General features: G+C 33.3%; 2 protein-coding genes across 5 annotated transcripts in view; both read left to right on the top strand.

The window, feature by feature from the left end:
* LOC129943148 (gamma-aminobutyric acid receptor-associated protein) overlaps window positions 1-25275 on the top strand; it is a 351335-nt gene that overhangs the window by 203215 nt on the left and 122845 nt on the right. The gene's annotated exons all lie outside the window — the stretch shown is intronic.
* The window catches only part of LOC129943135 (uncharacterized), a 237162-nt gene that overhangs the window by 125299 nt on the left and 86588 nt on the right, over window positions 1-25275 (top strand). The window lies entirely within an intron of this gene.

The following is a 25275-nucleotide window of genomic DNA, read 5'->3' on the forward strand; positions in this document are numbered from 1 at the left end:
CTTTTGGCAGCCCACAACGTTAAATGTCCTGACCAGTCGCCAGCACTGGTTACATTTAGTATGCGCAGACCAAAGGTATTACAAAACTCTAATAGTTACTCTCCTCTCGCGTTAGAACAAGGATCTTTTGATTGCATTCAAATCTTCAATTACCATCACGTTTGAGGCATTTAAACCATTGAATGTATATGATAATTTTTCGAAGTTGTCTTCCCAGTTGTTACAATTCAAATAAATCGGTAGTATCGTAAGATAGAACTTTGCATTAAAATGAGGATGAGATAGTTCGCCCCAAACGCAATTCAAGCAATAGTCTAAAAGCAGTTACAATTCAAATTATATTGTCTTCCAAAGTTTATTTGTGCCCCTGTGTTTGTTTTGTAGTTAAACCAACAAAATTATTTGGCAAAATCCAAAGCCGATCTTTCATATAATAAGAATCATTTTTGAAAAAAGAATTTCCTGATATAACACAAATTCAAATACCTTATATTGAATCCAAAATAAAAACGTTCAAATAGTAGAAGTTAGACACACTTTGGCTTTTAAATAAATATAAGATCTACAATGAAGTGCCATGTTTGTGAACTTACTTCAAAAGATTACAATGATCTTTCGAGAAGAAAAGAAATTAATATACATGCGATAGAACTTGTATTGTCAATTTTGTCAATTCAGTATTTTTATCTTGTTTTCAAGATTCCGAAAAAAAAAATTCTTAAAATGAAAAACTGACAAAAAGGATAATTTTAAATCAAAACTACCCTAATACAAACAGAAGATTTTTAAGCAACCCAGAACTAGTATCCGAAGTAATTAGTGTTGATTTTCAAAATTAATTAAGATTTCAAAATCTTATTAGAGGTTCTTTCAAGAGGATTTGAAATAGATGCTTCAAAATTTGAAGCATTTCCATTTGATACACAAAGTTGCATGTTGCATCCCATGACTCGCATAAGATTTTTAAACATCGAGTGAAACTGGGATGTTTTAAAATTATTATAATTAGAAGAAAAGAAATAATAAATCATTGCGTTTTTCATACTATCTTGAAGGTAACTTTGAAGTTCAGATCCTTAAAAAATTAAAACAAAAGAAGCCCTTGAAATTTATAACTCATCAATATTTTAAAATTTAGATGAGACATCAAATTCTTATGAAGATTATGAAGAAGAAATACTTGAAGAATGTTTTAAATTAAGTTCATCCTAATTTAACAAATTTACAAAATATGAATTAAATATATATTTTCTTAAAGATGTGTAAATTTTGAAAATAGGTGATTTTCTCCACAGAGACTCTTGGTCTTATTCAGAAAATATTATATAGCTGACTGCTCATTTCTAAAATACTTGTTATATCTTCGGAAATCTTAGAAGATAACCTTACATAAACAGAATACTTATAAAAGGTTAATTTAAGAAAAGTACGTATACGACCCAGTGCAACCTACAGTGGTTTTAATCAACCTACATAAAACCTACGTTTTCTAACTCGTATCTTGGTTAATTGTGAGTTTAATTGATATCGATAAGCAAATGTTTCACAGCTGTAATGAGAAGCATTGTTGGGGCATTTAACCCTTTCTAAAAAAGCGCTTTAATCAAAAACACTTATTTATTCACAAAGCACGAATAATCAAAGAATTTTGTTTTAAAAACAGAATTTAGTATGAAAATTTTGCCACACTAATGACATTTAAAAACAGTGTCAATATTTTCCACATTACACTTAGAATATCAAATCGATTAGTCAAATTTATCTCATTTCATGCCAATGTGAAAAGCAAATAATAAGCCCATTTAATTTGCTAGCTACGTTCGTCGCGTCGTCGTCGTCCTCGTCGAAACATCCCCACCCCCACAGCCATCACCCATCACCCATATAAAGGCATAAATTCAAGTATGTAATATTATTTACTGTTTTTGTATACAAGTCTATATTTATTTTGTGGCTTTTGGCCACCCAAAATGGCTTACTTCATTAGTACAAGAGCTAAATGTAACCAATTTATTGTGTAATATGCGGACTTTGAATAATCATAATTGTGGTTTGCACAAATTTTGTTGCGTACATTCGACGATGACGATGACGACGACGCAATATTCCACATTTATAGTGTGAATAATTACTTTACTCTTTGTATGACGCGCATATATAAAATCATAAGCAAAATGTTAATTAGAGCACGCGAAGGCAAATTTGCACAACCTATACGTAAACCTCTGCCTGCCTACACCACCAAGCACCAACAATATATCAGGCATTTAGCATATTTTAAATATAAACATGTTTTGAAACGACCTTTTCCATATAACCATCATTCCATATCTATCTAGATGTATAAGATATACCTTTATATTTTAACATCCGCTCTTAAATCCGATAAACTTCATAAGGCTCTAAGGCAGCAGCGGCTATAGAAACAGCAAGAGCAAGAGCACCTCCTACTTTATAATATACCTAAAAGTCACGATAACAACGTTCTTCATTTCTACAGGATTCGCGATTAACCAAGCAGAAAACATGGCAATTTGCGAATAGATAATCCTTCTTGTAAAAAGTCATAGCCGTAACGAGGGTATCTGAGGCCTCTGTGGTATTGATTTAACTGACCACATTGTTTTTGTTTAAAATAACTGCAGGGTTTTCATTTCGATATTGACAAATAAAACGAGTATTTTATTTACAATATACTACCCAATTAACAAAACATACTAATAATTACAGAATTTTAACAGAGTATAACTTGGATTTGCGTGAACTTGTTGCTGCCAAAAGCATTTCTTGTTATATCTTTTACAATCAGACATATCCTTAAGTAACATAAAGAGATATTAAAAGAAATCATCTCGATGTTATATAAAGATCAGCGACATACATAAGTTCTTCACGGAGCTTTACTATTATTGATATTTCGACGGTACTGTTGTCATTTTGAAAATAGTTTCTCTCTTCCAAGTTATGATATACTCAACTCTAGAATTGCCTTTAGATAAGTCCTGTTCCGTTATTCAAGAATTTCTTTCGCTCTACTGCAGAGATGAGCTCGTTAAACGAATTTTCCAATTCTTCATTAGTTTTATTGTTCAAGTTTAGTTCTATCCCACATTCAGTCGGGACAGATAACGCTTTTTAGAATACTAGCTTGTTCTAGTTCTTATGATTCGTAGAGGTTCTGTCTTTTGTAGTTGGTTATTATCCATTCTTAAAACTTTCATTGTGTACTCCACTTGCATTTTTAAGGTTCGTACCAACAGAGGTTTCTAACAAGATGATGGTAGAAGTGTCTCCACTGTTTCATACTGCTTTGTTTTCCAAGTCTGTGCAGCGTTCAAAACTTTTCATGTTGTTAGCGCTTAGAACACCTTAAACTTGCTGCTATAAGCTTGTAAAAAAGCTACTAGCTTTTATTAAAGATACATTCAATCTTAACTATAGCGAATTTGCACAGGACCAGAAATTTATTTCGTTGTATAGAAAATTCGTTATTTAGAAATGTTTTGTTATTACTTTTATTTAAAGAAGTCAGTGATTTTGTTTAGATAACATTCTTCCATTTTTCTTTTTTAACCAAATCGTCTAATAAATAAGAAATTCAAATAAATTAGTCGGTACGTTACTCTTTATCTCCAAAAAGGTTTGAAACACGTCAATAGCAATATCTGTTTTTTTAGTCAATCGTTCTTCAACTTTATTAATTATCAACAACTTCTTCTCAAGAGAAATGCTACTTTGAGACATTTTCAATTATATTCACTGAAGCCTGAACATAGAATGCTTGGATTTAAAATCTTGGGGACATCCACTTATGTTATAAGGTTTTTTTTTCTCTGCATGCTGTTGTTTTTAACACAAAATTCGTTATGAGTAAATAAAAACGAATGAGATTTGGATTTCCAGCAACAACATTTGTACGTTGTAGAAAAAAATTCGCTTTATGAAAATTCTTTATTGAAAATTGAGATTGAAAATTGAGAGATCTTCGTGATGTAGAAGTTCGTTATAGTTAAGTTTGACTACACCTTAATTCTAAAATGTGCTAATTGCGATTTTCGCTTTCATCAGTAACTTCTAAATATTTGAATTCCATAACAACATCGATGTTCTGAACTGATGCCATTTTTCGTTTGCACAGTTGCACCCTCTTCTTTGTTTGAAACTCCACATTGCTAGAAATCTTATTTGAAACCTTGGCTAATTCCTGATCGTGTTTAAAATTCTTCTGACATTCCATCACTATTTCATATCTTAACCATTCAGCTAAATTTCAGTTCTAAATTTCACTTTCTATCAAAATCAAATTGAAATCGATTCAAAATATAAATTGGAGTTCTGATATTCACTTTTATCGAAATCGATTTCATTTTTTTTCGAATTCAAAACAAAGTTAATTTTCGTGTTCTACATTTCGATATTTGCGATTTTCAAGTGATTTGAATTCGACCAGATTAAGTTGGTATGATTTGAATTCGACAAGAATACATTATTATTAAAAACCAGTAAAAATTTCAATTTAAGGAAAAACATCTTAAGTTTGTATTTAAGGGAAGAGAAAAAGCATTTAACACTATTTTTCAGCACTGCAAATGTCTTTCCAAAAACATTTTGAGTGAAACAATGTTCTTTAAAAAAAAACAAACACATTCAATAACTAAGCTTTGACACCCGAGTTTTTCCCAAACTATAGATGTGCATCAATACAATACAAATAAAAACAATCTCACTCGATTTTCAATTTAGGTTTTATAGTATTTGGCATCAGGCCCTCTTATCGCAAATGCGTGCTCTCGGTTTTCACAAATCCCGGCTTCATTGGACTAGTAATTACCTTTCGAATCTTTCCATACAAGTTGTATTGGATGGATTCAAATCTGAAAACTACAAAATAAATACTGGTGTGCCCCAGGGCTCTGTTCTATCTCCAACACTCTTTCTCATTTTTATTAATGATCTCCTGTCTGGAACTTCTAATCCAATACTGACGATAGTACTCTCAGCTTTTCATATTCGTTTTAAGACTCACATCCCTCTTCTTTGGATGTGAAACTGCAACGACAAAATATGATGAGTTCATTAAATTCCGACCTAAACAGCATTGTTCAATAGGAATTAAAAATCCGCTTGGAATTTAATGCTTCGGAAACCCAATGCTGTGCTGTATCGTTAAAGCGAGATGCACCCCTCTTTCCATTATCCATAAATGGCACTTGCATCGAGGAGACTGAACACCTCGATATTCTCGGTATGTGTATCACCACCCACCTTTTGTGGAACGATGTCGCCAAAAATGCCGCAAGATGTTTTGGTTTTTATAAGGCGATGTAAGAAATGTTTCACACATTCTGATCTGATCTGAACGTAAAATATTTAGATTAATTGGTGATAACACCATCATAGGATGATTTACTTCGCTTTAACATCTACGTAATGTTTCTTGTTTTACCCTTTTTTACGGTTATTTGAATGGTTTTTCTCCAGAGAAATAGTCAGTTGCATTCCTCTCCTTAAAAGTTCAACCGTAATACTCGCGCTTCTAAGAATGCGCATCAGTATACCCTCGAGTCAAACTTCGGTCGTACTGTCAAGTACAGAGTGTCGTTCTTTAGCCGGACTTCGCGAATGTGGAATGCCTTACCACACTCTGTTTTTCCCAGCCATTGCAATATTCAGGAATTCAAAACCAATGTTCACCGACACCTCCTTTTAACCTCTCTCTCCTCTTCCTTTTACTCACACTGTGTCTTTACATAATAAGGGTAGTAATATGCCTTAAGTGTGTGCTTATTAAAAAAAAAAAAGATTTAGATTTCATTTCACTTGATTTTGGTACCTAGCTGATTGTGTCTCCGTAAAAATTCTGCTTAACCTTTCCAAACTTCAATAACAGATTATAGAGCTTGTAAAACAAGCGCTTTTCTATCGATCTTACCGAATGCAAATCTAAAGCCAACTTAAAAGTATACAACTTCTTTCTCCTTTATGAAGGAATGTTTCTTCAAAATTTTTGAGGGTAAAAATGTGCTAAATTGTAGAATATACTTTCACCTAAACCTTCCCTGAAACTTCTTTAAAAGTTTATTGTCATCGATCTATCTATTGAAGTGGTTTTCCAATATTAGCGTAAACATGTTGTACGAAAAATTTAAAAAGGATATGCCTCTATAATTAGACGCCTTATTCAAATTTCCTTTCTTGTGAATCTAACGCGCCTTAACCCTGTTGCAATTTTTTAACAAAGGTCCTGTCCTGTGTGTAAGCCCTATAATAATCCCTAAGAAAAGATAAAGAAAACACAAAAAAAAAGAAATCCTTTTCCTTGAATTTATTTACTTTTTATTATGAAATGCTAACAAGACAGAATAAATAGTTATGACAGCCCGTCCTTAGCATTACCATCATCACACCGCGCCACTATAACGACAATTGTTCATCCCTGATTTGTATAGAAAAAAATACAACTTCTCTACGTCTTTCTTCTAATATTTTCAAACCTAATTTAGTTGTCAAATTGAAAGGCACACCACAAACTTTAATTTAAAAAAAAAGTCTCATTAGAACTGCCTTGAAATTTGTAAGTTTAATAATTTTTAAAAATGACTACTCATCAATTTGATCTGATTTGACGTCATCTTTCAGTGGGTGACTTTGACTTGTATCGAAGAATTGGGAGGTCTGTCAGGGTTTCGTTTGTGTTTTTTTTTTTTCTATTTGTCAACCCTTGAAAATTATAGTAATTGTAATCTTCAAAAAAGGGGCTCCAATGATGACTGTCCAAACTCATTTTTTAAAAGATTACACCAAAGGTACCTAACAATACGTAAGACGCATAACTACTCCGCATCCAATCTATATAGATAGATAGATAGAAAATAAATTGCATGAAAAATTAATGTAACGCTTTGAAGGGATTTGTCGCATTGCTGCCGTATCGACCTGACCGGTCTGAATGGTGTTCTCATGTTCCGCCACCCTTAAAATTAAAGAATAAGATTCAACGTGGTGGGTAAAGTTGGATTGGATCCGTGCGAGGGTTGATGATAAAAACACATTCCCAACTTATGCATAACGAAGGGTATTTTAATCTTGCTTTCCACAGGAAAGTTGATGCCTGTCAGGAAATGTGTGAGCGGTGTCCTAGTCCTAATAGTCTTATAGTTCCATTGATATACAACACAGAAAAGAAGTTGTATACATAAGGTGGGTACTTTAGGATCATTAAGGATATGCGTTCGTTCTGCGCCAGTTTCATTTCGAACCCAACTTTGATTAATGATGGATCGAGTTTCGTCAAAGGATTTGCGTCATAATCGCTTCATGAGCGAACAGCACCACATCGCACTATATCAAAGCCTAAAGCTCTGATTCCTGCAACCCCAATCAGCTGTTGTTTTTCCTTTAACACTCGCTTTGTTGTCAGCAAACGCACGCGGTGGTTTTTTGAAATGATGAATGTTGCAAAAACGAACATCACGTCGCTGTTCTTTCGTCCTATCGTCCTGCTCGTCGTCGTGTTGTTGAGATTGCAAGAAAATATATACGAGCATAAATAGTGAAAGCAAGGACGCAAAGGAATAAAGTGCTTTCTTGAGTTTATTTTGATTACCAGGCTAAGAGGAGAGTATAAAAAGCTGTGCACACTTAGTTACCTCCTTTCTATGTGACTGTACCTATGTATTTATATTAAAAGTGTATATGTATGTATTACAACACCTTTTACCCAAGGATTTTGCATGTTAACGTGATGTACTTAGCAAAAGTTAAATGGAGTACCTTACCTACCAACCCTTGGGGTAATGTGATGGCAAAAAAGAGGCTTTAGAGCAAATGTTGAAAAGTTTTTACGCAAATCGCATAGGGTATTATAAATGGAATAGCTTATAATTTGTAGCCTAACATGGTGCACAGGATAAAATAAAAAAGCGAATAATGAATAATATTAAAGAGTTTAAGATGCTACAGAAAATTACTATATATTTTTATATTTAATTTCATTTGCGCATTGCAATTAAAGTGTATCCATTAAATTAATTTATTTTAATGTCTTTAACTTTAAAATGCATCAGGTTAAAGCTCAACAGTTTCCTCTGCGTTTTTTAAGTTAACTTTCCTTAAAAAAAAGAAGTATACAACGAATGCAAACAGAATATTTAAACGACTTACATATAGTTCGTAGTAAAATTAAAATTAAAAACTTGCATTTATTTTTTTGAAATCTTTTTTAATCGTTTTTTTTTTTAAGACTTAACTTAAAACACAAAACCACTTTACGAATAGTATCATATTAAAGATAGGTAAAAAAGAAAGAATTATCTCTTCAAAAATGCAAGCAATTGTAGAAAATTAAAATTTGTCCATGAATTATGACTGTTTTAGTAAAGCAAACATTATCATTAATTATAGAACCCAACTGTTGGCTATCACAAAGTTAGACTTTGAGTTGCTTTAAATTAAATTTAAATTGGGTGGCGCAACAGTCCGTTGTGAACCAGGGCCTAGTGACTTACAACTCTCAACCATTCCTGTGTGCGAGTACTGTTGTCAGGAATGGAAGGGACCTACAATTTTAGGCCGAATCCGAACGGCTAATTTGAGAAAGCACTTTTTTCATGACAAGAATTACCTCTTGAAGGATTTGTCAATTCCTCGCAAGAGGCAGTACCCGTGTTTTTTTGGCATTCTATAAATAGTAGAAAATTCCCAAGAAAACGCATCGGCAGTAGCCAGATGTTTGTATTTAAAAATTGGTACAACTGAATGAAGATCTGTCAGAATAGTTATTAAAAAAATCACAAATAAAAGAAAGTTTTGTGAAAATCAAAAGTTAAAATTAACTCACCAAAAGAAAATATAACTAATACTAATAAAATGGAGAATTTTCAAGAAGAAATTGTAGTTGCTCATGGAGTTGGTACGAGCATATGACTGATAACAGTATATCGAGGATTGTGTTGCATATTCTGTGGACGCCATACATACTTTTTGCCATCTGAACCAAACCGACAGAATTTGGATTCGTCGTTCCAAAGCACGTTTTTGCAAAAACTTAGTGAATTGTTCAATTTTGTTTTTGCAAACTCTAATCTGGCGTTAAAGTTTCTTTTTGAAACAAGTGGCTTTCGCTAGGCAACACAACCACATATATTTTTTATTTAATCGGCGTCTTACCGTCCTTGATGATATGTTGACATCACAATTTTCCTTCAGTTCGTTGTGGATGTCACTGGAGCTCTAAAACGAAGTTACTTTGTCTTCTTTTGGTGTGGTCTTCCTTTTACGAGGACATTGTTCCATATTTTGAAACGCTCCAAATTTTTCAAAATGTCGAAGCGCGTTGTAAACAAACAATTTTTCTGGAGCTCTCCAACAGCTTGGATGTGTCAGAAACTGTCCTTCCCTTATTTATTGAATTCGTTAAACAAACTAACGTTAGAACTTAAGACTAATATAAAATATGAACTGAAATCAATTGGTTGAGGAGACTGATTTTACCACAGTTCGATATTCTTGATATAGGACGTAAAGGAACTTGTCTTCTAATACTTGAACAGCTATAAATAAAGTTTAATTGTTCCAAAATTGATTGTGATATGACTGACCCATTGATTAATTTTTTAATAAAGCACAGATGAATGTTCTCTCTGTGTTTAGAAAAAGACGGAAGATTTATGAGCGTGAGTCTATGATTGTAGGGCGGAAGTTCGAGCCTATTGGACAATGGGAAGAAACAGAGGTAGAAGCACATGAATCTTCTTTGTACTCCTTCTATTCTGTTTATATGGAGTGAATAAAAGGGAGCCCATATTATGCAGCCAATTCCAATATTGGTCTTACAAATGATATATAAAGAAGTTTAAGTTTAATAAGGTCGAGAAAATCTTGTGAAAACCGTTTTATAAATCCGAGTGTCTTATTTGCTTTTTTAATAAAATAGTCATAATGATTTGTAAAAGTGAATTTTGAGTCAAGAATAATACGTAGGTCAGAGAAAATAGAGAGTTTAGTCAAATAAGAAGAGTCTAATTGTTAATTCAAAGTCAAAACATTTTGTTTGCGTGCAAAACACATTGATTTACATCTGTCTATGTTTAGTAAAAGCTTATTTATAAAACACACCATTCGCGAAAGCTATTTAGATCATCTTGTAAAGGAGTAAACAGTCGTTAAGTGAGTCAATACGTTTAAATATTTTAATGTCATCAGCGTAAATTAAAACGGATGAGTGTTTTATAATAGAAGGCAAGTCGTTAACGTACAAAATATACAGTAGAGGTCCTAAGTGGAAACCTTGTGGTACGCTAGAGTTGGAATAAAAATATGATGACCGCTCATTCCTAAAAACTTCGCTGTATGTATGTAACAAATGTAACAAATTTATCGTTAAAGCCTAGGGATTTAAGTTTTGGAAGTGAACGTTTTATGGCACAATTTATCAAAGGCTTTACTGAAGTCTGTGAAGACACAGACAACTTGTTTCCATTTTTCAAACGAATCCAAACAAAAATTGAATGAAAGAGGTTTGTAACTGTTGACTTATTTTGAACAAAGCCATGTTTACTGTCACAAATTATAGACTTACAATTAAACGATATGACTTTAAAAATAATGGACTCAAATAACTTAGGGATGAGGGACAGTTTTGCAATGGGACGATCATTTTGTATTTCATTTTTACTACCCTTTTTATGTAACAGTGTTATGTACGAACTCTTCCAAATTTCAGGAAAAATTGAAGATTTGGGTGATTCATTAAAACGAATATGAAGAGGATAGGATAAATAGGATGCGCATTTTTTCAAAATATAAGAAGGTACACCACCTGGACCAGGGCGTCAAGTTCTGAAGCCTTGCGAACGATTTCATCTTTAGAGATCCAAAGACTAATTGAATTTAAATGAGGGAAATTTTATGAGGCGTTTGAATGGAGTTCGCTACTTCGAAAGCATCTTTGAAGAAATTTGAAAACATATTTGAATTTTGTTTTTAGAGTCACGGCTAAGTCCGTTGCCGAAAAACATACAGTTTGGATACCCGTCAGTATTTCTCTTACTAAACGGTGATTTTTTAAGAGCTTGAGAACTTTTAAAAAAAAAAAACGCATAAAATTTGCAAAATCTCATCGATTCTTTATTTGAAACGTTAGATTGGTCCATGACATTTACTTTTTGAAGATAATTTCATTTAAATGTTGACCGCGGCTGCGTCTTAGGTGGTCCATTCGGAAAGTCCAATTTTGGGTAACTTTTTCGAGCATTTCGGCCGGAATAGCCCGAATTTCTTCGGAAATGTTGTCTTCCAAAGCTGGAATAGTTGCTGGCTTATTTGTGTAGACTTTAGACTTGACGTAGCTCCACAAAAAATAGTCTAAAGGCGTCAAATCGCATGATCTTGGTGGCCAACTTACCGCTCCATTCCTTGAGATGAATTGTTCTCCGAAGTTTTCCCTCAAAATGGCCATAGAATCGCGAGCTGTGTGGCATGTAGCGCCATCTTGTTGAAACCATATGTCAACCAAGTTCAGTTCTTCCATTTTTGGCAACAAAAAGTTTGTTAGCATTGAACGATAGCGATCGCCATTCACCGTAACGTTGCGTCCAACAGCATCTTTGAAAAAATACGGTCCAATGATTCCACCAGCGTACAAACCACACCAAACAGTGCATTTTTCGGGATGCATGGGCAGTTCTTGAACGGCTTCTAGTTGCTCTTCACTCCAAATGCGGCAATTTTGCTTATTTACGTAGCCATTCAACCAGAAATGAGCCTCATCGCTGAACAAAATTTGTCGATAAAAAAGCGGATTTTCTGCCAACTTTTCTAGGGCCCATTCACTGAAAATTCGACGTTGTGGCAGATCGTTCGGCTTCAGTTCTTGCACGAGCTGTATTTTATACGGTTTTACACCAAGATCTTTGCGTAAAATCTTCCATGTGGTCGAATAACACAAACCCAATTGCTGCGAACGGCGACGAATCGACATTTCACGGTCTTCAGCAACACTCTCAGAAACAGACGCAATATTCTCTTCTGTACGCACTGTACGCATTCGTGTGGTTGGTTTAATGTCCAATAAAGTAAACTGAGTGCGCAACTTGGTCACAATCGCATTAATTGTTTGCTCACTTGGTCGATTATGTAGACCATAAATCGGACGTAAAGCCTAGTACGCTGCTGATACGAAACGAAATTTCCCATACAAAAATGACATGACGAAATCATAAACGAAAAATTTCGCTGTGCTTTTCGTTTTTCAGTACGAACGTTTTTCAGAACAACGAAATGTGTCATTTTAGTGGATAGCTGTACTAGATTTTTTAGTACAATTCTCCACTCTTTTCGTTCTCAATTTAATTGCCCGGTATATTAATTGCTTGCGAAATTTTGACGTTTAATTTATTTATTGGAAAAAATTGTTTACAAATCAAAATTGAAAATTGTTTACTCGTGACTTTCGGAGTTTTTCATTTTAATATAGATAGAAGATGACAGAACTCTACACAAATATTTTTCCGTTGTGGTTTTCGTTTTAATTTCGCTCTACACTTGGAGACCACCGACAAATTTCGTTTCGCATCAGCAGCGTACTAGGCTTAAAGCGCGAAAAACATTTCGAACCGAACACTGATTTTGGTAATGAAATTCAATGATTTGCAAGCGTTGCTCGTTAGTAAGTCTATTCATGATGAAATGTCAAAGCATACTGAGCATCTTTCTCTTTGACACCATGTCTGAAATCCAGCGTGATCTGTCAAATACTAATGCATGAAAATCCTAACCTCAAAAAAATCACCCTTTATTAACACAGCTCCAAAAGTGTTGTGGGTTGTTTTTTATGTCGGTTTCAGAATTTAAAATAAAGTCATTATTAAGAATATCTGAATAGTCAATAAACATATTTCTTAGCTCAATGTATATTACCAAGTCATTATCAGCTTTTGTTTTATTATATTTAATCCAGGCCTTGTTTCTTTTATTTTTTAAGTTTTCTAGGCAAGAGTCCTCCTCCATGGAGGAGATTTAGAAATATTGCGCGGTTTTCTCAATGGTGTGGTCCCATAAAAAATGTTAAGTAGAACACAGTAGAATTTAGAGCACATAGCATTAATGTCACAGTTCTCAAACAAATGATTCCAGTTAGCATTACATAACAGGTTGAAAAGTTCATAAAGTCTGCATTTTTTAAAGTTAAATTCAAGATGTTCTTTGGAGAAATTAGGAATATTACATACATACTTTTATATTAAAAGATAGGTCTAATGCTGGGTGATGTCGGTCTTCTTCGACAAGTAGGGTATTGGCTGAATTTACAGCAATATCAGCATTGAGTGTGTCCGAGAAGAATATAAGGCCCAATATTTTGTTGAAGTTGTGGGAAATCCCATTAAATTGGCCTAGTCCACATGAGGAAAAACCGTCAATTGTCAAGAATTCGTTGGTAGACGACATGTTAATAGAAGATAGATAGTTCTCATGCGTCTGTATAGTCCAGATCAAGTTTGGAAGATTGAAATCTCCTAAGACTAGTTGCTCATCTTGTGGCTCAATTTGACCGTTTAAAAAATTTATTACAACTAAAATGTGCTAAATTAATGTCCAGATACAAAAAGTTTGAATTACAAACTCATGCAGTTTTTTTTAAAATGCAAACAAATTCATTTATTTAGAATATCAGTTTTTAATTTTAAATATGGTTGTCAATGACTGCATTAAATTAAATGTTGCTAACAACAAAACTTATACAAGTAAAATAACGATATACAAGTAAGATAACGATATTAATCAAAAGTACGGCTTGTGATTTAAGTACTATGAGCACAAGACACTTAAGCTTAATTGTGACTTTCAAAAAGAAAACTATTAGATTCATAAGTTATGTGGATATTTTACTTTAACCTGGAAAATTAAAAGGCGTCTTAATATAAAATGGCGCACTCAAAAAACAACCCTTTGTTAGAATATGGATAAATTCCAACTTTTACCTGCTAACAATAATTTCCTAAAATACTATCAATAAAATCCATAAATCTTATTGCACATGTTGATGTTATTTGGTTCAATAACTTTCAACACACTAAAAGTTCGACCAACCCTCATGTACTTTGTACATGTACACCAAGTCCCAAAAAAACACACTTTCACTTATTGTTCTCTCGATTCAAAATCAAATTCTTTTTAAAAGCAAAACGAACGATAGGAAAAAAAAATAGAATAGAATAAAATAAATTCATGTTCTGTGGCAAGTTGTAAACATTCATCTAATGATCAGCATATTGCTAACAAACGGGGGTGCATATTTAATACTTAATAAAAGATATAGAACACAAATAGTAACATGATTCCCAAAAGTACAAGTCGTAGTCTTCGACGTCGTTCTCAATAGTCTCGTTTTCGAATCCCCAAGAAGGTATGTACTGAACATCCATACAGTTAGTTACCTACCCCTTTCTGCACCCTCATCCCCCCAGAGAAAATAACCACACAAGGAATTCATCTTTATTGTCTTTTCTTGATGGTTTGAAAATGGTAAAATAGAAAAAGGGTTGTCGAACGCGAGCGACTTAAATCACACCACCGACCGCCACGCCACGCCATGGCTTTGCTGGCTGCCACAAGAAAGAGTGAGTTCGGTCCGGTTTCCAGCCAGAGACGCAGCCATTTTAAGATTCCAAAGATTTAAAACGGATGTTTGTGGATGTCTTCCTGGCTCTGATGATGATGGTGGAGATGGCAATGGAGATGGAGAACACAAAAGTCGGAGGCGATGAATCCTTTTATTATGCGATACTTGGGCTCGGGAAGGGTCTGTTTGATATTCAAAAAACGTTTTAGTCACATTTCCACTTGGACGAACTTTGTTTCCTTTTTTTACCCGTAATTCTGAACTTTCCAGATTGAACTCTTTTCTTTTTTCTTTGTTTGTGTATTCTTAGTGTTTGGTAATGTTGCACATGAGTCCTTGTGTGGTTCGGGCTTAAAGAGGATTCTTAAATATAAATAACCACTTCGAATAAGGTACGTCATTCGATTTGCTGATGATGAAGCAAAATTGGGAGCGAAACCTCAGAATAGTTTTCTCCGTCGTCAGATTTGTGTTTAGGTAAAGTCGTGGTGTTCCTCGTCGCCTAGACCTCCAAAGCCCCTTTGGAATAAAAGCGAAATGCGCGATAACTAACCCATGGGAGTACCTATATCCATACCAATACCTCTACCTATAGAGAAATGAGATACAAGTGTATCTGCCAGATATGTACAATAAAATGTTGTAAGATAAATGAGATTTTTTGTTTGTGGCTCAACTTGCACCACCTCCAGGACCAGGAGCATAAAGCGCAACGATAACTGCCACCGAGCCACGCTACGCCGCCGCGCCGCAACAGCAATTCGAGTCGGGCCGCAATTTCGAGGACATAAATCAGAGTGAAGTGTGCGCTGGTTTGGGGTTAATGCCTGATGGTGTTGGCATCATCACGAGGACATCTAACATTTTGGTGGCCATCTGTAACGTATAACTTCTACCTACCTACGTTCTTTTGTGAAATTTGCTACTGCGTTGTTGTGGTAGCACACACGCGTTAGCTTAGTGCATATTTCATGAGGACGAAATGAAACTTTTGTACCTACAATATACGTACATACATCTGAAATATATCGAAGGACGATAGAAAGTTAGGGCTAAGGAAAAAATATACTTATATCATCACTTTTTCTTTTTCGTTTGGGTACGTTCAATTGATGTCTTATAAAAGATGCAAGTGGCAGAATAATCAACGATATGCTGAATTTTCAATTCGGGTAGGTATGTTCATATTTTGGTTTAGGAAGAGCAAAGTTCGAAGGATTCTGATGAACAAGTCAAAACTTTCGAGTTCCGTAATATCTTTAAATTTGTTTGAGTGTAGTTTTGGATTTAAATTCTTTTTACAACAGATAAGTTTCTGATACCTTCTTTCAAATTTTAAGCTTGGTTTGTCGAGGAAATCTTTAAAGACACTCGATAAGAATCGGTAACGAGTAGTGTGGAACTTTTACCGCACAAAAATCACGGGTTAATCAGGGCCGATCTATGAGGGAAAAAATATTTTTCTTTCTTAATGGAAAATTCATTTTAGAAGAAATTTATTCTATATGCTAAACCAATTCACTTTGAAGATTACGATACATAAAACGCAATTTCTTATATACTGAGCATTATTTATTAATTCATGAAGGACTTTGTTGTCTTGGAATTGTAGGATATTATGGACTTATAGTAGGATGCCATAAATCCTAACGGGTTTCAGTACTTGCTGAGGTACCAATTTTAGCTTTAATTGGTTTTCGTTATTGAAAATTTTGTTTCGAGATTAAAAAGTGGTTAAAAACACCAAGTTGGTTATATTTTATATCTTACGGAAAAAAGTATTACATTCAATCCAGAACCAAATCGTTTTCAATAAACAGCAGATTTTTGATTTCATACTTCGGAACAACATTTTCTTGACAATTGTACATGTCTGTTTTCCTTTTTATGATCAACTATTAACTTAAATGCTTGATTCTAATCACGAAATTTTTGTCCAATGACAGAAATTTTCAATCAAAGCTCTTCTTACCAATTAACCTGAACATTTTTCTGTACTTTAAGTTCAAATACTCTTTTCTTATTAATGTGCTATTTCCATTTAAGCCTTGAATCCAAAGTCATTTCAAGGTATTTTGCAATATTGGAATAAGGTTAAGAAATTGGAACATTGTTACTGTTTTTGTTTGGAAGATTTATGTGCTTTGATTATGTTTCATTTTGTTTGATTCGCCATTTTTGCTTCCAAACACTTGTTTTATTGACATTATTTTGCTTAATCTTTGCAATGGATCTATTTGACAACAATATTGCAGTATCATCAACGGAGGTGGCCATTATAGCGTTGATATCCAATGGAATATTATTTATTCGATATAAAATAAACAATGTTGGCCCTTGGGTACTGCCTTGCGGTATATCAGCTTATATTTTATCAGCTTATATATTCTACTCTAAAGAGTCGGTTTGTATCATAAGACTTCATAATTTCATAATATACCTGAGATGGTCCTTACGCAGTTTGTACTCAAGTCTTACGTTTCTTTTCCAATATCTCTTTAATTTGATGTACTTGGTTTATCGTGGCATTTTTATTTGTAAATCTGAAGTAACGGTTCCGGATAAGTCTTTATTCGTTTATTATTTATTTTTCTGAAGGTTTTCAACACCAGTTTTTCAAAAATGTTTGGCATGATTATTATATATTTGCAACAAAAATATATGGCCCGCTGAGACTTTAGTCAAAGAATTTACACAAAGTCAAACACAAGTCAAAAAACTTAACAGTCTTGCGCTCTTCTACCAAAATGTAAGGGGACTTCGTAGCATGACTGCTGTCATTTTCTTTTCTTAACTCCTTGGCTTAATTCAAGCTTTTCCGACACAGATTTTGTCAGTCAAGTGTTCGAAGTTTACAGAAACGATCGTCACGATTTAGGTGGAAGTGTTCTCATAGCGTTAAAAAATACATATTTCTCCTCTTCTGTATCTTTTCCATTTGAAATATCAATTGTACTTGTATGTGTAAAGATAATGGTGCAGACTAAGACTATTTTCATATTAAACGTCTACATTCCTCCAAAAAGTTTGGAGTCTGTTTATAACGATCTCCCCGTGGCATTAGACTATCTTATAAATTTTTCCAGCTCTGACACCAATATTTTACTTCTAGGTGATTTTAATTTACCACACATTAACTGGATTCCATCCGAAGACGAATTCTGCCTTGAAGTCTCTCCTTTTTCGCGATTGGAACTAACTCTTCTCGATAAAGTCTTTCTTACTGAATTATTGCAAACAAGCTGTATTAAATACTGTAAGAAATCGAATTCTCGATTTAGCCTTTTCTTCTGACGCTATTAGTACTCTTGTTCTAGACTCTTAATCAGGTTATGTTGAACTTTTTAACCAATTTATGTCTCTTTCTAATTGTTTATATGCTAGCTGTATTACTGATATGGACACCTCTTTAAAAGAGAATTCTAAAGAATTTCGGAAACTTGTAAACACAAAGAAAAAATCAGATGGTTTTCCAGTTAACTTCACTTACAAGAACCTTTTATTAGAAAAAACTGTTGATATCTGTAACGCTTTCGCAACAAATTTCCTTGAGTCCTTTGTTAATAGCCCTAAAGCAGTTGATGAAGTATATTTTCATAATCTTCACTCCTTTTCGCAAACTAGCTGTAGTCACATACCTGTGCTACGGTCCTTGATCTTTTATTTGCGTTGAATGATGACTGTTCCCTATGGTATTCCCCCGATAATATTAAAAAAAGTGTAGTAATGCTTTAGTTGAACTCGTTCAACTTTCTCTAAAAACAAATTTCCCTGTATATGGAAGAAGTCATTTCTAACACCAATTTTCAAGAAAGGTAACAAGGCGAATATAAGCAACTACAGGCCGATTGCAAAGCTTTCTTGCAGTCCTAAAGTATTTGAACAAGTTGTTTGTGAAAGTGTTTGTATTTTTTAGTAAGAATCTAATTTGCGAACAACAACATGGTTTTGTGAAAAAAAAGATCAACCGTTACAAATCTTCTCAAATTCTATACACTGACTTTTCTAAAGCTTTTGACCAACTTAGCCACGGAATTATTTTATTAAAACTTAAAACTCTTGGTTTTCCACCATTTTTCTTAGCTTGGATCAAATCATACCTTTAAAAAGATCCTACGAGGTAAAATTTAGAAATTATCATTCTGAACCTTTTGTTGCTCAATCTGGTGTTCCCCATGGAAGCCATCTTGGCCTTTTTCTGTTAATCCTGGTTATTAACGATGTATTGTCATGTCTATAACAACGACTTCTGCGATTTTTCAAGGAAGTGTTACAGTTATTAGTTTAAAGCGTGAGTGTTTTATAAACAGAAGTTATTTGAAGGCTATCAAGGACATTTCCACCAAAACCTGAGCAGTAATAAAGATCATATCGTGGTGTTTCTTACTTCTTTGAGCGTGACAACAACGTTTCTATCAACAATCTATTTTCTTTTTTAAAGTTTCCGATCTTGTTTTAAAGAGAAGACGATGAAAATTTAGGGTCTGACATTATTGTTCCATAGAAATGTAAGTATACTTTACTCTCAGATGAAAATAAATTTCATTTATAAAAATTCAAAAATTTGCATGCTTCTGATATAATTGCTGAGAAAAAATGAACCAATACCAGAATTTAAAACTTTTAACGTGTCCTTCAGCTTCAGTTTTTGATTAGATTTCAAGTGCCCCCTGGTAGTCAACATAAACATTCGGGAGTAGTAAGCTCACTTCAGTGAAATTAGTGCATCTGCTCGTGTGAACTTTATTCTCAAGAGTAACTCGTTTTTTATCCATCGATAGGAATTTAATACCAACTGAAAGACCGATTGTAATTTTTAAGAGAATTTAGTCAGCTTTTAGTGTTCTAGAAGCAGTTGTTACCAATTTAAATCAGAATATCAATAAGTAAAGTTTATTGTAGCCTTTGGAATTGAAATGTTTGCAGTATATTCTCAATTTTCACTAAAAAATTTTAGTGAGTGTTATTGTTTTACTTTTTTGTGCCATCTATTAATTTGTTATTGAACTTGGCTCATACTTAACTGCCCAAAGTCTTAGTTTGAACCTCCAAGAAATGGATAGGGATATTCATAATTTAAATGCCACAAATCATATATATATAGGACAGCATTTTCATATATTAATGTAAGCGATAAGTTCCAAAAGTATTTGATAGTGAAATATGCTTCCAAAACATTGTTCAACCGTGAATATTTGAAAAATGTAAAATATAATCAAAAATGTTAAGTCGTTTTTTCTTGTCTTCAAATACTCCTTCTCCAATTACGAAAATCATTTGCATTTTTTTCAAGATTTGTTTACTGTTTAAAGTTATTTTGATATTTCACAATTTATTACATTCAATTCAATTATTCATCATTTGCAACCGAATCTCTTCGTTGTCCTTGTATCTCATCAAAGACTCTATGAATAATGTTACATCATTGATCCCAAATTTCCTCAACGAAAAAAGGCGAAAGAAACCCAAACCCCTTAAGGAATATAATACAAAAATTCTATATCTAACATTATTTTTTTTCTTAAACGAAAAAACATTCAAAAAAGTTTAAAACAATCACCCAAAAACGAATGTCCAATAATTCGCCCCAGGGGGAATCAAGAATGATTTTTTCGACAGGCTCTATCATTCATGGTCTTTCTTCTCCTAACGCTTAAGCTAATATCCAAGGGATGACAGTTTTTATTTCCTACATCCCGATCCCACACATCCCTTTGAACAAAAAAGAGAGGGTCTGTTTTTATACCACCAAAACCTTTATTCCATTGTGGACATCTTGTAGCGAGATTAATTAAATATTTTTTAAAGCTTGTAAAACATTCCTATGTTTGTGCTTACCTATTCCCTTTACCCTGCCACTCCGCTTCAGTGCGCCGACCGAGCTTAGCCGGGTCGGGCCGCATAACAGCATGGGGTTGGATGATGGTATGAAGTTCAATGTGGTAGACATACAAAAAGTGAAACAGCCACCGGAATGACAACTAAAGGGATATTGGGGTTAGGACATTTTTGTCTTATAATAAGGAGAAGGACGAGTTCTTCTTTGCCCTGCGCTGCTCCTGATGCATATCCTTGACAACAAACCCTTTTTATCAAAGAGAGGACTTTAAAATTGTGATCAGGTTTTCTTTTTCTCACCCTCTTCTATAATGTTATATAGTATGTGTAGACTTGTGTAGAATTTTTCATTTACCGTTATTCACTTGTCATTTGTTGCTTTCAATCCCAATCCGATGATGACAGAAATGAAAGGATGGCGTTTCCTTTTATTTACTAAGAATAATTGATTTTCACTCTAAACATAAAAAAGATATGAATATTATGTATATTTTCTTTGTGGAATACATGTAGACTATTCCCACTAGCAAATATTGAAATAATCCTTTGAAGTTGATTAAAAAGAACACATTCAAATTTACAGAGTATCTACATATAATCAAAATAATGTTTTTATTCTTTTTCGAAAGATTTGACAGTTTAAACAATGAAACCAATTTAAAAAACAAATATGTCTACATATGAACATAAAGGTAGGAAGTTTGAATTATCAAAGGTAAGTCTTGTCAAGACATTCTTCTTCTAACAGAGTGAAGTATTGCTGAATATTATATATTGATTATAAATACACCATTAAGATGAGCTTTTTGTGTATCTTAGATATTTGGTTTTGTAAAGTAAAATAAAATGAGATCAATGTTGAAATAATACGTTTAAGACAGCTTCTAGACAATTTTGATTTGTTTTGATCTTTTTAATTTAAATTCTTTATCAAATTATTGTAGATATAAAACCGAACCGTAATACTCATGCTAATATAGTATTTATTACCGATCAGATTATTCTTGCACTCAACGTGAATATACGTTCTTTAGACGTACAAGTCTTATATAAAATAAAAGACAAGCTCAAGACAAGATATTTGAAAATCTTTGTAGACCCCGAAATTCACTAGTTCTCAACTTTTAAAATTGAGTGTAAGTTTACGTTTTTTGAACTTGATTTTTTATTCTTTTGATTGGCTTGATTTTTTGCTGAATCAATGTAGTTCCTTCATTCAAGATCTTCTCGTCAGTAATATCACTGGTGTGATTTGAAACTGGCTGTAAATTTTAATACATATTGTTTAATGGAATCGGTTTGAAGAATTATGTATAGGGTTTCGCAAATTTTGTACTTCAAAAAATAATTCAAATAACCTTTTTTTAATCAATGTTATTACTATATTTTAGGTAATTAATTGTTTGTTAGTGATAGACCGCAAATGACCGCCATGCTCACCTACAAATATGAGGCACCTGATCGATCAAAAATTGCTCATTGCGGCCTATCAATTTACTCCTGGGTTTGGTTGTGTACACCTCCTGCTTGACATTAACCCTTAAAAAAAAGTCAGGTGACCTTAAAGGCCAACGAAAAGTGGAGTTCCTGAAAGTAAATATGTTTAGTAATTTTCGTTGGAGCTCCACAATGATTGGTCTAGCTTTATGTGCAGTTGCTTTGCTCTATCTTTCTGGAACCAAATGCTGGAGAAACGTCTCTCCAAATACGGTTATTTTGCATTTTTACATTAGCCGTGTTTTGTTGGAAACTCTATCAATAGTATATTAGAATTTTACACGAATAATAACAATATCCGCAGTATGAATACTACCGATAAAAGTTAAAGTAGAATCTTACTACGGATGGGTTTTTGACATTTATACGAGTCTCTTATGGATCTTATGTGATTTCGTTCTCAAATGTTGGTACGATTGATTTTGAATTTTTATCTCGATGTCATGTGTTTTCCATTGGGGAAAAAATCAATATGTTATTGTTGATATTATTATTTAGTTTTGTTAATGAGAATGGACTAACTGGGCTTATTTTGCAAGATAAAACAATAGAAAAGATAATTAAGTTTTGCTATGTTTCCACCAAAGGTTTATCTCAGTTTAGATTAAATCAATCTTTTTGGTGTTTCCACCGAGAAGATTTAAAAATGATTAAATTTGGCAGCACCCCTCTTCTTGAAGTTTTTATTTTATGTCAAAGCTGCAATTGTTTACTTAATTTTCTTAAAGAATCTCAATTTCCAGATGTTTTCTTACCATTTCTTCTTGAAAATTGTCCACTTTAGTAGTTTTAGTTAGTTTTTTTGCTAAAGTTAATTTGGCTACTGCCGATGGGTTTTCTTGGGAATTTTTTACCAAACTATTTATAGAATGCCAAAAAACAGGGGTATGGCCATAAAGGTAAGGTCAAAATGGACCTTAACTGAAAAAACAATTGTTCAATTTATTGTCTTCTTCAGTCATTGCATTCATTTCTCGGCAAAATTCTTCGCAAACAGGAAAATCCTGAGAGTTTAACTTGGTTATAATTTGGACCTTGTACGGAAACAGGTTTATGTGATCTTGAAGTATCCACTATAATGACCGTCTGCTAACTCTAATTTTCCCGACAAGTTTCGAGTCGAAACTCTTATTTGCCTGTATTGTCCTGGACATGAATATTGGTATCTCGATAGTACCGTCCCGTGCGATGCTTCCAGATTGTGCAAACAGGGCCTCACAATTGTTCATCTACTCAGGAGAGTATCGCCAAATTCCGTTTGCACGGAAATGAAGGACTGCAAAGCATGATACCGTTGCACTATCCTAATTCTTTTTTCAGTATCCCAAGCATTCATTTGATAAATGTAAATAGCAACCTGTAAAACCAAAAAAAAGTTATCACGGTTTATTTTTGTAACACGACTTGTACGCCACCTTGTACTTTATAACTTAAGATTTTTGCGATATCGCCATTTAAAATTCGAACCTACAGACATTTTTTGAAGCTATGCAAGTTCATGGAAGAGTGTTTCTGTTAATTGAAGTAATAATTTAGTAAAAAATTTCTAATAAGGTTCAAAATCAATGTTGAGTTCTGATAACGAATATCTTTTATAAAAATGACTATGATATGAATTTTTGCAAAATATATGAATATATAATATATTAAAGAAATATAAGAATGATTTTCAGAATGTGTTATTTTTCAATTCGAGTGGATAACTAATATTAAAGTTCATATTCGAAATCAATACCAAATGTGTCCCTTTTTCGGCTCTTGAACTGAATTAATTTTAAGAAGAGTGTCAAAAGAAACAGATTTTTTTGTAGACATTGCGATTCGTATATTTATTGCGTATAAATATTAATTTCGTTAAAAAAAAATTAACTTTTTATTATAATGCAAAAATATGAAATATTGGGAAAATAATATATCAAAAAGAATGGTTTGTGTATTTGAACGAACTCTTCGAATGTACAAACCATTTCTTTTGATAACTTAGTTTCCCGATCATTCATATTTTTGTACCAGTTCTTTCTTAAGTTATAAATTAAAGGTCTAAGAATAAGCTTAGCCAGGATATGAATCGTGTGAAATGTTTTTGTAGGTGGAAGTAACTCAGAAACACCTCATACCGGAAACAAAAACTTATTCCAAGGCAAATGTAACACGGCCTTGGGTAATCAATTTTATCGAAAATTAATGATTTTGCATTTGTGAAATTATTCTTGAAAGGTTCGTCAACACGTTTTTTTTAGGAAATGTTCGTTAGAATTTCCTTATAGATATGTTTTACAGAATGATTTTTGAAAAGCTATAGGAAAGTTAAAAAAACACATACAATTCAGAAAAATGCTTTAAATATTTATTTGAATCGATAGAACATACCATATAATTTAAATTTGAAGATTAATTCATGCAAATGTTGACCTTGGCGACTTAAATGGTCCATGCGCTTAATCCAATTTTGGCATACTCCTTTCAACACTTCGGCCAGTATCTCACGAATTAATTCTTCAATGTTGTCTTCCAACGCGTCAATTGAAGCGAGCTTGTATAGAAAGCTTTAACATAGCTCCACAAAAATAGTCTTAAAAAAATCGCACGATTTAGGCGGCCAATTGTCTGGTCCTGAAAGTGAAATAAAATGTACACCGAACTCGCCTCTCAATAGTCTATGGTTGCGCGTTTTTTGGAACACAAGAAAAAAGCCTTATCTTACAATTTTGAATACGGTTAAGCTAGTAAAATTTAAAAAGTGTTTTTCAAAACAATAGAGGGAAGGCTTTTGAAACTCTCATTAAGAGACAAATAAAGACACGTATAATTCATCCAATAAATAATAAAAATCTTCAAAAACAAAGTAAGATACTAAAATGATTAAAACTATGTCCCGTACTTTGTAAAACATGAACAATTGTGAAAAAAGTTACCTAGTAATTTTGATGATAAATAAATAAATAAATTAGGTGGCGCAACAGTCCGTAAAGAACCAGGGCCTAGTGACTTACAACTCTCAACCATTCCTGTGTGCGAGTAATTTCAGGAATGGAGCGGACCTACAGTTAATATGCCGAATCCGAACGGCTAGTTTGAGAAAGCACTTTCATGACAAGAATTACTCTTGGAGAATTTGTCAATTTCTTGCAAGGGTAGTACCTGTAAGAACAATAGATGGGAAAGGCAGGGATTGAATCAAAGACCTCTGGCATAACAGTCCAAGGCACTAACCATCATGCTACGGGTACTACTAGATTTGATGATCGTTTTTTAAAAAAATTGTAGTTTGCACAATTATCATTCAATTCATTGTTTGGAACTATTTTGTGTCTTTTAAG

This window comes from Eupeodes corollae, chromosome 1, assembly GCF_945859685.1.
Source record: "Eupeodes corollae chromosome 1, idEupCoro1.1, whole genome shotgun sequence".
Lineage (NCBI taxonomy): Eukaryota > Metazoa > Arthropoda > Insecta > Diptera > Syrphidae > Eupeodes > Eupeodes corollae.